Below are 15,122 nucleotides of genomic sequence, written 5' to 3' on the forward strand. Positions count from 1 at the left end.
TTGTGTTTTTCCCAGCCTAAAAGCTGAATAACTCAAGCTCTCATGTTAGCATTTCAGTACAAGTAAAGGCAACCCAGGTTATGAAAAGATTCTTATTTCAGCATTAGGTACCTTGGACTGTAGCCCCTGTTCTCCTATTGTTCTGTAACACTGGGCAAGTCACTTTATCCTATCATTTGGGGCTTTAGTTTTCTTATCTATAAAGTGAGGGGCTTGGAGCATATAAGCTTTTGTTCTAGTGCAAAGAAACTATGATTTCAGTTTTTTTGGCAGTGAAGTGGCTGGGCTGGAAAGCCTTAGAGGCACCTCGACATTTTCCTGAAAGAGGTTCCAGCTTTGCCTATCTGCAAGGCAAACTGTTCTTATTAAATAAAGGAAGTCAGGGCTTTATTAAAAAAAATCAGTAATAAATTTTGTTTATTATACTGTATGCTATATATTGTGAGCAGGATGTGTGTGTGTATGTGTGTGTGTGTGTGTGTGTGTGTACATTGCCTCTGCCCCACTAATATTTTGGCACAGATTTATATTGTGCCCAGCTAGGTTCTAATATTCAAAATATTCTGAGTCTTATGCATTAGGGTTCAAATGTATATTCTGTTATACTGTGAATGACTGTGGGATACTTCCCTTTCCTGATTTTTAGTTTCATAATAGTTTGTTCATAAGTATTTGCATATTGTTTCCTCTGCTAGATCTTAAACTTTCCCAGGGAAGGAACTATCTTCTTTGTATTCCACTTCTTTAACTAAATGTCTTGTATATACTAGGTGCTTAATAAATGCATATTGATTGACTACAAAATGGAAGGTTTGAATTAAATGATCTATAAGGCCCCTTTAAGCTCAAAATCTAGGATTATTCAGAATTATTCTCTAAATTTGTCCTTCTTAGTCCAACTTGACCTTGGCCATGTTATCAAGGGCAGGAGATATCTTTTCAGATCTGGTTAGTGTGGTGGAGTCATTAGGACAAGAGAGTGCCAGTTGATTATAATACTTAATACAAGTTCTATGAGCCTTCATAATGATAACTGCTAGAGAGAAATAGACAGGAAAGATTATATTCTGACCTCTAAAGTCCTGCATCGATATGGCTTTATTGGAACAAAATGGGAAAGCAGTTTTGTGCCCAGGATTGATGGAGGCAATTTGTCAATAGATATTTTGGCTCCTAGATTAATAAGGGAGAGCAAACGTGTCATCCAGGATATAAAAGTTTTATGATTTGAGTGTGAGGTGGAGTCATTATTCATGTGTGGTTCTCTGAGCCCTTGGGCAATCTGTTCCTTAATTGCATCTCAGTAAAAGGCATGTGTCCCACAACACCACCTTTATTTTCCTTCTAATCTGAGAGTACTTTTTATCTTATCTCCTTTTTTTTATGATGGGGTTTGTGTGTGTGTGTGTGTGTGTGTGTGTGTGTGTGTGTGTGTGTGTGTGTGTGAGGTTTGACTTTGTTGTGACGGAAACAGCTGGAGAATCCTTGCTCTGCTTGATTTAGTGATAATAGTCAAGTGACTTAACCTCTCTGGGGGGTGGAGAGATGGGGAAGGAATGAAGAAGCATCTACTATGTTCCAGGCTTTGTGACAAATATTGTCTCATTTAATCTTGAGGTTAACAACCCTGGACCGTAGATGCTGTTATCCTCATTTTACAAATGAGAAAAATCGAGGCGGAATGATTTACATAAAGTAAAACAGCTAGAAAATGGCCCAGGCCAGATTTCAATTCAGATCTTCCTGACTCCAGGCTCTGTGTTCTATCTACAATACCACCTGGCTGGCCTTCACTTTGCATTCTGCAAAATGAACCATGCTATATCCTGCCTCCCTTATGGCAATGTTGTAAGGACCAAATGAAATAATGTATAAAACAGTGCTTTGGAATTGCTATGGCAATGGCTAGTCAGAATATAGTTTTCTGAATGACAATTTATTTCAGAAATTTTTCTTTTTTTTCTTAATAGCAGCTTCCTCTGACCATGTCAATCAATAAAAAAGCCTTTCAAGGTACCTTTGATTTGACTCTTGCCATGTGATCTAAAATTGGCCTGTGAAAAGGGACAAGATGTGGTTGAGTTCTCAGGGAGTTTGCAGACTTAGCTGGAGAGACAAAGCTAAGATGAAGAAAAGCAGGCAAAAATGAGGTAAGGAGGAGGAGGAGAGAACAGTAATGGTCTTCCACCTAGAAGTCTGGACCCATAGAGAGCACCCCTAATTGGAAGGGAAATGAGAGCGAGTTGTCACAAAAGTACTAGATTTAGAGAGAAGAGAGAATGTGTGGGAAGGATTCACCTAGAAATTTGGATCCACTGAAAAGAATGAGGTGACATTGTATCCTGGATCACAGGCTCTGTTCAGTCTCACTGAGCAGCATAGGACAGAAGGATTCAGAGCTGAAAAGGGCCTTAAAATGAATAGCCCAGTAGGATTCAAACCCACGTTATTTGGTTTCCTAATAAAATGTTGCTTCTTTTGGAAAGAGAGCTTTGGTAAAGGCCACCCAAATACTTTTCAGCATTCACTCTCATTATATAGGATCTAAGCCTAGAGATACTTAGAGCTGGGAGTTCAGATTAGCTAATCTGACCTTTTCCTATCTTGCCAAATGCTAATGATCTATAGAGATTGATAAAAAGTTAATTTTGTTCTTCAAAACAGTTTCTGATTGTCTTTAAAGCATTAAAATAGGGCAATTCCATACCCCCAACCCATTTCTTTGTACTTCCTATCCCCACTTTAAAGAGCTGACAAAGAATAAATATATATTTGGAAAGCATAGAAATAGATATTTGGAAAATATAGACAAATATGGAAATAGTTATTTGAAAAAATGTGGAAAATATATAGTCAGAATTAATTTGCTATTTGTTTTCTAGACAACTATTGCCTGATCATAAGTTTGCTTTTCTGAATTCGTGCTGGTTGGATTGTGGGAGAGGGTGTCCCAGGACTGAAAAAATGATCTGTGGCTAATGAGAGAGATGACTGGACATTTTTTTCAGTCCACCTGCACAGTCTTGTCTCTGGTTTAATTTACTGCCTAATCTGATTCCTTTTGGAAGCATCAGAAATGTAACATGCAGTTTGACATACCCCACAATCATTCACCTCTGATGATGTGAAAAAGGGCAGATGCCATCAAAAATACCAATTCCTTTTTTGATGAAACTTTCATTGGGTGAGGTTTTCTGGGGTTCCTGGTCGTGACTTGGGGATATAAAAATAAAAGAAAGGAAACTAGTGTCTGCCCCCTTTTTTTAGGGCTCATGCATGGCGGTGATGACGTCAAAATATTTTCAAAGATGAAAACACAGCTGTTGGGTTACTTGCATTACAGCTGATTTTCTCGTATGCTTAAAATAAAGGTGACGCCTAGAAGTCCTATGGAAACACATTCACACCTTGTCAGTTAATGAGTCGTGAGTCTGCAGCTTCTTAGCAATCTCAGTAACGTTCTATATTTTGAAAGATATAAATATTGGTGATGTCGTAGCAGGTGTTGCTTCTCAGCTGGATCTCAGTACAAGGTTGACACCATCCTTCTTCCAAAAAATAAAAACCCTCAAAAAAACTCAAACCCACACACAAGCACTAGATTTCTTTTCTTAAATCGTAGAGTGTTTGGGCTGGAACAGCCCTTTGAGCTCAATCCCCCTAATTTTTTAGACATGATAGCACATAGAGAAGGTAACACAGCTAGTGTATGGAAGTCTGGGGCTACATAGAAGTAGCTGCTAAATCCTGGGACCATATGCCTTCCATCATACAACGCTGTGTTCCCCAGGGCTTTAGGAAGCAAGATACCAAGAAAGTGCAAATTGACTTGGAAGCTGCAAGAAAGACTGGTCTTTGTAGTAGGTAGGAGGCAGGGGCAGGGAGTGAGGAGAATTTCTCTTCCTGCTTTCCTCTCATGAGATATTTTGTGCAGACTCTAAGTATTACTTAGAGCTTCTGATTAAAACTCCCAACCTGTTTAACTAGTTGGAGAGTGGCCCAAACAGTATTTTATTGTCACGAATGAGAAAATAAACACCATCAGAAAGGAAGTGAGTGTTAAATCACAAACTGTACATATAATACAGTTGTATTTTGATTTGTCTACTATACTGGCTGTTCCATAAACATAAAACATAAAATGGGTTGTTCCCAAGCCCATTATGGATATTTCAGTGTGCCCATGAGCCAAGTAACCCGTCTCACTCTATATTGGGTGTGTCTCTGTGGGTTCCACTGAATTCATGAATTCAGTATTCATTCTCTTTTAAATTCTGATTCTAATTTCTGACTTAGTGGATAGAGTGCTATGCTTTAGGGTCAGGAAGAAGTGAGTTGGAGTCTCAGAGATGAGACTAGCTTTGTGACTCTGGGTGAGTAATTTAGCTTCTATATGCCTCCACCAACTTTTTAGCTAGGAAGTTAGAAGTTGGTGAATTTCTTTACTGATGAATCAATTCTACTTTCTTTTCCATGTGGAAAAAGACCTTTATGCTGGTGAGTCAATCAACAAATATTTAGTAAGAGCCAAGAATTCCTTATTAGTACATATTTATTAGGTACCTACTATATTCCAGGGAGAGGGTTAGACTTCAGGAATACAAAGATAATTGAAATAGTCCCTGCTGTCTAGGAAACTGCATTCTGGAGGGGAAGACAACGTGTTCACATAAAAGTATAAACAATGTATATATATGTATCACAAATCCTTGCATGTTTCCTCATATCGGTTTGTGTGAGTAAGCAACAGTGGGGAAGTACAGCTAGGTGACACAGAACTTGGAGTGCTCTGGGAGGGCCTAGAGTCAGAAGAACTCATCTTCCTGAGTTCAAATATGACTTCAGGCACTTGCTAGATGTATGATCCTAGGCAAGTCACTTTGCCCTGTTTGACTCAGTTTCCTCATTTGTAAAATCAGCTGGAGACAGAAAGAGGGAATGACTCCAGTATTTTTGCCAAGAAAACTCCAAGTAGGGTTATGAAAAGTCAAGCATGACTGAGCAATAGCAACAATGAATTTTAAGGAAATTTGGGGGGTTTTCTCTGCCTGATTGACTCTCCACTTGGGTATTCTTGACTGAAAAATCTATAAAAGACCAGCTAGATATGAGATTTTTGTCATACTGTCTATGTATTGGAACTTATTAGGTTCTTGATAAATGTACATCAAGATTCCTTACATATGGGTAACACTTTCAACTCTAAAGTATTCCACATTTGCTTTCTCAATCTTGTGAAGTAGTCAGGGTAGCTGTTATTTTCCTAGATGATGAAAGAGGACCCAAAAGAGTATAAAGCACTGTTTCAAGGTCATACAGTTGGTAGCAGAACTGAGAATAGGATTTTCTGATCTTTTGAGAAAGGATCTTAAAAAAAATATTAAATTCATTTGTTTTCAACTAGACCATATTTCAGAGGATCACTTTTGCTAATATGTTGTGGGAGTAGTCCTACCTTTAATTCAATGAAAGTTTGCCAAGTATCTTCTAAGTACCAGCCACTCTGCTCTGCATGGGAGATACCAGTTGCAAATTAAATAAACTCTCCCACCCTGCCTTTTTTTTAAAAATGAAGTTGGCAAGTCTAGAATTTTCGATGGAATACTCACCCTTAATTATTAGAGGGAATTTGAGCTCTGACTCATGCCTGCTTGCTCATGCCATCCCTGTTTCTGAGTCCCACAGCTCAAAAGGGACTTGGAAAACTTGGATAGAGCTCAGAGAAGAGCTGGAAAAATATGAAAGGGTTGGAACATAAACCCTAGAGAAGAGAGGCTATAGGAATTGAAAATGTTTGCCACAGGAATGGTGAGATGGATGTTAATTTTATAATATTTCAATTCATAGTCTCACTGAATTTTTGGATTAGATAGAATCTTCGTGAGGACCTAATCCATTGGTTTTCAAAGTGGGGTCTGCAGACCCTTGGGAGTATCCAAGACCCTTTCAGAACATACTTGAGGTCAAACCTACTTTCATAATTAATACTAAACTGTTTTAATTTCTAATATGGTAAATATTTAAAGCTATAACCCACCCAAACAAAAGCTTTTTTGGGGGGGTCCTCAATTTTATAGATCATTTTGGAGGGTCCTCAATAATTTCTAAAAGTGTCCTGAGATCAAAAGGTTTGAAAACTGCTGGTCTAGTTCCACCACCTCCATATCAAGATCAAAAGCAGGAAAATAACATTTTCAACATTATACAGTGAGTTAATGGTAGAGTTGGAACTTTAAAAAGATCCAGGTCTTTTGATTTCTAGGTCTGTGCTTTCCCCTCTACACCTCTATCTCTATTTTAGTTGGTGTTTTTGAGTTCCTCCTCTGCTGAGAAGCAATGTAGCCAATAGTAAAAAAAAAAAAAAAAAAAAAAAAAGCCTGCTTTTGAATCACATCTCAGATTCTTAATTGATAAAAGACTAGGGAAGTGACCATTTAAAGCCTCAATTTCCTTATCTGAAAGAATAATAGTAATGGTACTCCTCCTACCTACCTCTTGGGTTACTGTGATGAAAGTGACTTTCAAAACTGAATCTCCTATACAAATGTGAATTGTTATTATTCTATACATAACCCTATCCCAGGCTATTACATGATAAAAAGGAAGAAGTCTTTGCCCTATATTTTCCATGGAGAAGCAATATAAGGCAGCTATTTAACAGTATGAGGCTGAATATGACAAAAACAGGCCATGATTGATGTCATATCTCTAGGTCCTTCCTTCCCAGATTAAATTTTCAACACAGTAATCAATAAATATTTATTAAGCACTTGTTCTCCTCCAGACACTGCCAGATACTGTCCTAAGTCCTGTTGATAGGAAGATAAAAATAAGCAATCCCTGCCCTCAAGAAGCATGAGGTCGATCCAGGGAGACACATATAAATCTGTAAAAACTAAAAATGAAATAATTTTGGGGAGATGGGCAATGAGCATCTATAAAATAGTCATTTATATGCAATACATGAGGGAATACAGAGACAAAAATGAAATTCCTCTTGGTGCTGTGAGGGGATGGGGAAAGGAAGATTTGTAGGTAAGTAATTACAGAGATAAGTAAATACACAGTAATTTGATTGTTCCTGACAGGCAGCTAAGCTAAGTCTTGAAAGAAGACAAATTGATTTTAAAAAAAATTAAACTATAATCCAAACAGCCAGGGGTCTAGCAATTCAGAGGAGGGAGAGTGCTGGGAGCTGGCATGATATAGGAACATTTCATGGAGGAGGAGGGTGTTAAATCTCCTTTTCTTCATCTTTTCAAATCCTCCCCTTTAATGAAGGTCCAACTGAGTCCCTGAATGTCCATGAGAGTGTCAGCCTAGATGAGTAGAGTCTGCTTTGCTTGGACTCTTCATATATAGAGGGCTTCTCTATGGTTCTTAGGTTCCGGGAGAAGAGGAGTCTCAGGAGAAGAGGCTTTCATTGAACTTTTCCTTGGATGGGCAGTATGAAGTGATTCAGGCCCCTACAGCCACATGATGGGACGGGTGTCCTAACGCTTTTGTCTTGCTGAGCCCTTCTCACAGCTGGCTGGCACGGTTTTTGATGCCGGGTTCATCAGCTTTATTTTTATTTTCTCGTCTGGCGAGCTTTTTTCCTCGCTAGGTGTTATTTCTAAGGCCGATGTTGGGTCATGAATAGAATCTGGTCCTTTTTGAGAGGTGCAGATTGGAAACAAGTGTCATCTTTTGAGGAAAATTCTGATGAGAAAAAGAAAGATTTTATCAAGGAAGAAAAAGCTTTCCTTGAAACTTCAGCCCATGAGTGTTAGGAATGAAAACCTAAGTGGGTATATTCAACCCACCCTAAAATTCCAAAGACTTTTCTACTTAGAAGATATTACCCTTTTAAATGAAGTCTAAATTTTGGAGAGGAAATGAGAATTATATTGATGCATTTCAAAGTCTTTGGTATGGGACTTAATAATTGCTTATGTTTCTATAAGCATTAAGGTTTGCAAAGTGTTTTATATCCATTATCTTATTTGAGACTCACCACAATACCAAGAAGTGGATGCTATTTTTTTTAATTATTATTTTACAAATCAGGAAACAGAGACTGAGACTGAAGCAATAACTTTACTTTGGTCACTCAAATCAAGTCAACAAAACAGAAGTACCTCCTATGTACCAGGCATTAACCTAAGCCCTAAGGATATAAGCATAAGGGTTGTAGTTATCCAAGGTTTATATAAATCCAGGTCTTCCTAATAGATCCAGAACTCCAGCTACTATGCTACATAGTCTTTTTTTTTAAATTAAAGCTTTTTATTTAAAAAAATATATACATAGATAATTTTCAACATTCACCCTTACAAAATCTTGTGTTCTAATTTTTTTCCCTCCTTTCCTTCATCCTCTCCCCTAGATGGTAAGTGATCCAATATATGTTAATCATGTGCAATTCTTCTATACATATTTTCATAAATATCATGCTGCCCAAGAAACATTGGATCAGAAAGGAAAAATAATGAGAAAGAAAACAAAATGCAAGCAAACAACAACAAAGAGAGTGAAAATACTATGTTGTGATCCACACTCTGTTCCCACAGTTCTCTCTTTGGGTGTGGATGGCTCTCTTCATCACAAGACCACTGGAACTGCCCTGAATCATCTCATTGTTGAAGAAAGTCATGTTCATTAGAATTAATCATCATATAATCTTTTTGTTGCTGTACTACATAGTCTTTTAACATGTGTCTTAGAAAGATTTTAGTGCTGGAATTAGAAGATGTAAGTATTAATTCTGACCTCACCCCAATTATAGACTATCTGAACTTGAAGGTATTACCCTACTTGCCCATTAACAGATGAGGGAATTGAGGTATAGAAAGGTAATGTCTAGTGAGAGGGATCCAGGTCAAATCTTACCTCAGATCTATCCTGATTGTGCAGACCTAAGTAACTTTAGGTCTTAGTTTCCCAATTCTTTTTTTAAAAAATGTAAAATAATAACTTTTTTATTTTCAAAATATATACAAAGATAACTACCAACATTCACCCTTGCAAAACCTTGTATTCTAGTTTTCTCCTTCCCTTCTCCATACCCCCTCCCTTAGACAATAAGTAATCCAATATAGGTTAATCACGTGTGATTCTCCTAAACATATTTCCCCATTTATCATGTTGCCCAAGAAAAATCAGATCAAAAAGAAAAAAAAAGCAAACAACAACAACAAAAAAGGTGAAAATACTATGTTGTGATCTATATTCAGTCCCATAGTCCTCTTACTGGATGCAGATCAATCAAATTTTCAAGACTACAAATTGTTAAGAAAACACCAACTTTTCAAGAGGAAGATCCCCCAATTGGCGCTCCCAAATCTAATGAAATCACAAATCCCAGCAAAACAAACAAGACTATTCTCATTATTAAATATCAGGATTAGGAATTGGACACTGGCTAAAGCAGAATGAGGATTGCTTGGGAAGCACATCTGATGTTTCAGTAATTTTAACTCTCTTTCATTTGATAAATAAAGTCCTGGGAAAATGACTTTTTAAGTACAACATAATGGTACTTGGCAAAACCTTTGCATATTGACTTCTTGGGGCAGGTTTCTGTTTGGACCCTTAAGAATTTAGAAGAGGCTTTAACTTGTGTCAGAAGTTTTGCTTTCAAAGGTATCATGCTTGGAGAGAAGTGTAAACTCTTCGTCTCAGCTTAACAAGTTTTATTGGCTGTTTATACAAGACACCATGGCCTCAGAATACCTCTTGTTCCTGTCTTACCCCTCCTGTTGGGATTCTTCTTATGCTTAGAAAGCCATGCTGGAACAGAGTTGGGCAGCAAAAATGTGGTTATGATCTGGAGTTTTTTCTCTAGTTATCTAGGGGAGAAGGGATTGGTTTATGCCTTCAGAAAGATATGATTTAGCAAGTTCTTGTTCACACTGTTTTGACATCATTGAGCTGTCAATTATGGAATCTTGGCCATAAAGGTTACAAGTCTTTACAAGAATGGCCAACTAGATTAGCCCAAACTATCTGTTCCTTGAACACAGCTTTCCTTCTTTCATCTCTCTGACTGCACCTGCTGTCCTGTATTCCTAGAATGCATACTCCTCATCACCTCTTAGAATTATTAGCTTCCTTCAAGGCTCATCCCGAGAACCACCTCCTATAAGAACCCATCCCCCTTAGTTCTTTCTCTGTCTTCAAATACTATGCAAATGCATCCCTCTGTGGAATATAAGTTTCTTGAAGGAAGGACAGTTTTTCATTGAGTCTTTGGCTCCCCAATAGTTAGCAAAGTTCCTGGCACATAATGGTGTTTGATAATGTTTCCTGATTTAATGATATTGAATTCTAAACTGTGCTTCATCCTTCTCTCTCAGATAATTTGAATACCTCTTTTAATGTAATGGGAAGAACAAGGGAGGATCCAAAGCTGGAAGTCTATGGGAAGTTCAATTTGGGGAAGATTTTCCCTCTTTCCTTGGCAGTTTGCAATATTCGGAACATATAAATGAATCCCAAATTTTCCCAATTAAAGCTTCTTCTCAAATATGGGGAAAAGTTCTGGTGAATTGATGTTTCATTTTCATTCATTCATTCACTCAATATTTATCAAGCACTATGTTTCACCAGCTGCTAGTGATTTCCCTGTTGAGATTATCAAACATCTATACAGATCTTGTTTATACATAGCTGTGTTCATGTTACCTTTTCTACTACAACATGAGCTCCTTGAGGGGAAGGGGCTGTTTCTTTGCCATTCTTTATAACCCCCAACACTAAGTAACGTGTCTGGTAAATATAATATTTATTTGACAAAGACTTGATGACTGTGTGCAGGGGATCATGCTCACCAATGTAGTGAATAAAGTGATGGATAAAGGACTTTATAGTCTAGTTGGGGAAGTCTACTCACATAAATAACTAGACCCCAAATTGGCATATGCTCAGTTACACAAAAGAGGTCCAAGAAATTCCTTTGAGAGTTCATAGAGGGAAGAAATTTTACTGGACTGTGAGTAAGAAGTGAAGATTTCATGGAATGGTGGAGGAGTGAAGCTAGAATGCTGCGTGGGATTTTAACAAATGGAGAAAAGGTATCCCAGGTTGGAGAATGTTCTGAGTCAATGACTGTATGGAGACAGGGAAGTATAAGACATCTGGAGGATTGGGAAATTTCATGAAATATTTTTATGTTCTTGTGTATTTTGAGCAACGATGCTGATTTTTCAGATTTCTATCAGGGAAGTTATCCATGTCCTTGCACAACATTCTCTTTGGGTACCAGACAGAGTCAGAAGCCTGGATCAAAGGAACTATGGACTCAATCCAGTGTCTTGTTTAGATCTGAACTCAGATACTTACTAGTTGGGTGATTTTAGGGAAGTCACTTAACCCTACTTGCCTCAGTTTCTTCTTTAGCAAAATGAGCTAGAAAAAGAACTGGTGGAACACTCCAGTGTCTTTAGCAAGAAAAACACAAACAGGGTCATGAAAAATCATGAAAAACAACAAAAAAAGGCAATACAGCATCTCTTCCCCCATTTTGCAGCTGAGCAAACTGGGACTGAGGACAATAAAGATTATGTCTTCATATAATAAATGTTGAAGCTGGCATTTGAAACGAGGTCTCCTGATGCCAAGTCCAGCATACTTTCTGCAGTCCCATATTTTCCTGCTGAATGTAGGAAAGATAAATTGGAGAGGATTATTTTAGATGGTGATGAAAGAATTGATTCTGGTACATTCATGTTATCTCTCTGGTTTGTCTGGAGAATGTTCAGATGAGGCCTTTCCATTGAAGATTCATTGAAGGAACTTTGAATATTTTAGCCTGGAGAATAAAACACATTCTCTGTCTCTCTCTGTCTCTCTCTCTGTCTCCTCTCTCTCTCTCTCTCTCTCTCTCTCTCTCTCTCTCTCTCTCTCTCTCTCTCTCTCTCTCTCTGTTTCTGTTTCTGTCTCTGTCTCTTTTTATCTTTTTCTCTATCTGTGAAAAGTGGCTTCAATTATATGAAAGGATATAATGCTTGAGAAGGTAATATTTTTCTCTCCATGGTCCCAGAAGACGGAGCCATGAGCAATCTGTGTAAAGAAGTCAATTTAGGCTTGTTTTAAAGAAATCATATTTAATGACAGATACAGTAGATCTCCCCTTACTGGATATCTTCAAGCAACAGCTGAATAACTATTTGTCCGACATGATCCAAAAGACATTTCCATTCAGGCACATTTATCAGCTGACCACCAAAGCCCCATCTCTCTTTTAGATACCACGGAAAGATCCTACCCCATGAACTGATTGAAGCTAAGTTTTCCAGAGCAGATACCTTGGTTGCTTTAAACCAAAATATATAGAAAGAGCAACAAATCAAAACAAAAAACAAAATATGTCATGACAAATGAAGGAGAAAGTAAATGTTGGATATATGTAGCTCATAAGTCTTGTCTGTGCAATCAATTTCCTTTGGAGTGAGATTTCAGTTACCAATGGTGGAAAATTCCCTTTGGAAATGGGATATTTTCCATCTTGAATTAATGTGGTGGTGCTACTTGTTGGCATTTCCAAGATGGGTGTGGTTGGGATTTGGGTTTGGAGACCTCTGTGGGGCTTCAGGAAGTGGTGCTGGGTGTGCCAGTTAAGGACAACCTCTCCCAGTGAGTCAGAACTGAGGTTGTATTTTCATGTGGAACTGTAGTGAGGAAGGGGAGGTAGAATGAAGGGAGGTTGCCTCTTCTCTGGGAGAGACTGCAACCTGGCTGCCCATAATCACTCAGTGTTCCCCTTCCCCTCCACCCTCATTCCTTAAGTATGTCACAAAGACAAGCCTAAGACTTGATCTACACTCACATCATTTTCTTTTTGACTGGAAATTATCGTGACTAGATTTCTCAGTGAGTAAATTTCTCAGAGATGTCTTCCATGGGAACACAATCTTTATTGCTAAAGTGATTTTTTTAAATTTTATTTTATTTAATAATAACTTTGTATTTTTTTTACAACATTATCCCTTGCACTCGCTTATGTTTCGTTTTTTTCCCCTCCCTCCCTCCACACCCCCCCCAAGATGGCAAGCAGTCCTATATATATTAAATATGTTGCAGTATATCCTAGATACAATACATATTTGCAGAACCGAACAGTTCTCCTGTTGCACAGGGAGAATTGGATTCAGAAGGTAAAAATAACTCGGAAAGAAAATCAAAAATGCAAATAGTTCACATTTATTTCCCAGTGTTCCTTCTTTGGGTGTAGCTATTTCTGTCCATCATTTATCCATTGAAACTCAGTTAGGTCTCTTTGTCATAGAAATCCACTTCCATCAGAATACATCCTCATACAATATCATTGTCGAAGTGTATAATGATCTCCTGGTTCTGCTCATCTCACTTAGCATCAGTCCATGTAGGTCTCTCCAAGCCTCTCTGTATTCATCCTGCTGGTCATTCCTTACAGTTGCTAAAGTGATTATAATTCCTGCTTTATTACTTAGATTTCTGGTATCAAAAATCATAATGGTCTTTGATCAAATACATTGCAATTGTAAGAGTAAATACAGAATAAGGCTCTGTCTTCTGATTTCTTAATAACTGCCATTTAAAAACTACTCTAAAGGTTCCTAAAAGTGCTTTACATACATTATCCCATTTGAAACTAATAACACCATTATGAGGTTGATACTACTGATGTTATTACCCCATTTTGCAGATGGGGAAATTGAGGCTGAGAGTGGTGAAATGATTGGCTATCTACAATGTTATGTTATCTCAATTATGATGAATGACCCCATTCCTTAAGGAATCCAAGCCATGTATTGTCAGATTCTATCTAGAACCAGCCTTGGCATAGATTCCAGTGCCTTTTCTGCCCCCATCCATCTCCACTTGGACCAAGGCCAGTCAAGTATTGACCTGTTTTATAATTTGACTTTTCCATTTGTATTGGGGTAAACCGGGCAGCCATAAACTGCTCAGGAAGAGATCAACAGGAGTGGGTCTGTCCCACAGAAAAAGCCCAGCAAGTTGAAGGTAAAGTCAGAGTTAGATGGACCAGCAAAATCTGGGAGAAACAGGCAGGTTTCAGGGATCCAGGAGAGCAGGCAAGAACCTGAGCCTGGGAGCTCAGGGATTAACAGGGAACAGCCTTACCAAGCAGGTTGTTTGACATTGAATCCTAACATCGAGACTGTTTTCTCAGGAGCCCACAGATATTAATTGTAGCCAAAAGGAGGTCAGCCCTTGTGGGTGAATCCTTACAAAGGCAGGGGTGGAGAGGCTAGGATCATCTCATAAATCAAAAGGTGGGGACATGCTGGGAGTGTTATACCGCCTCAAAGGGGAGTTGTGGTCTGCATGTTAATGAGTGGGACTAGTTGGTGGTCTTGGACACAGCAAAAACAATTGTTTTCTAAACCTTCTGGGAAAAACTTGGGTCCATGCCCAAACTCACAACTCATGTCTCTAAAAGATATGTGTTGGAAGCCTTGGGAGAATTTTAATTGAAATTTTAAAAATTCTGATTTTTAATAAATACCAAAAAAGGCATATCCATATATAGAATAGAAGAGAAATAGAATATTATATATGAAACCTCAAATTCCTGTTACATGCAGATTATTTTATTTTATTTTATTTTCAATAATTTTTTTAAAAATAATTTTAACTTTTTATTGACAGAACCCATGCCTGGGTAATTTTTTACAACATTATCCCTTGCACTGACTTCTGTTCCGACTTTTTCCCTCCCTCCCTCTACCCCCTTCCTCAGATGGCAAGCAGTCCTATACACGTTAAATATGTCACAGTATATCCTAGATACAATATATGTGTGCAGAACCAAACAGTTCTCTTGTTGCACAGGAAGAATTGGATTCAGAAGGTTAAAATAACCCGGGAAGAAAAACAAAAATGCAAAGTTTACATTCATTTCCCAGTGTTCTTTCTTTGGGTGTAGTTGCCTCTGTCCATCATTGATCAATTGAAACTGAATTAGATCTTCTCTTTGTCGAAGAAATCCACTTCCATCAGAATACATCCTCATACAGTATCATTGTTGAAGTGTATCATGATCTTCTGGTCCTGCTCATTTCACTCAGCATCAGTTCATGTAAGTCTCTCCAGGCCTTTCTGAAATCATCCTGCTTGTCATTTCTTACAGAACAATA

General features: G+C 38.0%; 1 protein-coding gene and 1 long non-coding RNA gene across 16 annotated transcripts in view; both read left to right on the plus strand.

The window, feature by feature from the left end:
• The window catches only part of KCNMA1 (potassium calcium-activated channel subfamily M alpha 1), an 891,121-nt gene that overhangs the window by 41,910 nt on the left and 834,089 nt on the right, over positions 1-15,122 (plus strand). The gene's annotated exons all lie outside the window — the stretch shown is intronic.
• Positions 1,465-6,375, plus strand: LOC127551882 (uncharacterized). The gene is made up of 2 exons (XR_007951195.1): positions 1,465-6,128; positions 6,179-6,375. It is a non-coding gene; the product is annotated as an uncharacterized LOC127551882 (long non-coding RNA).

Source organism: Antechinus flavipes, chromosome 2 (genome assembly GCF_016432865.1).
Source record: "Antechinus flavipes isolate AdamAnt ecotype Samford, QLD, Australia chromosome 2, AdamAnt_v2, whole genome shotgun sequence".
Classification (NCBI taxonomy): Eukaryota; Metazoa; Chordata; class Mammalia; order Dasyuromorphia; family Dasyuridae; genus Antechinus; species Antechinus flavipes.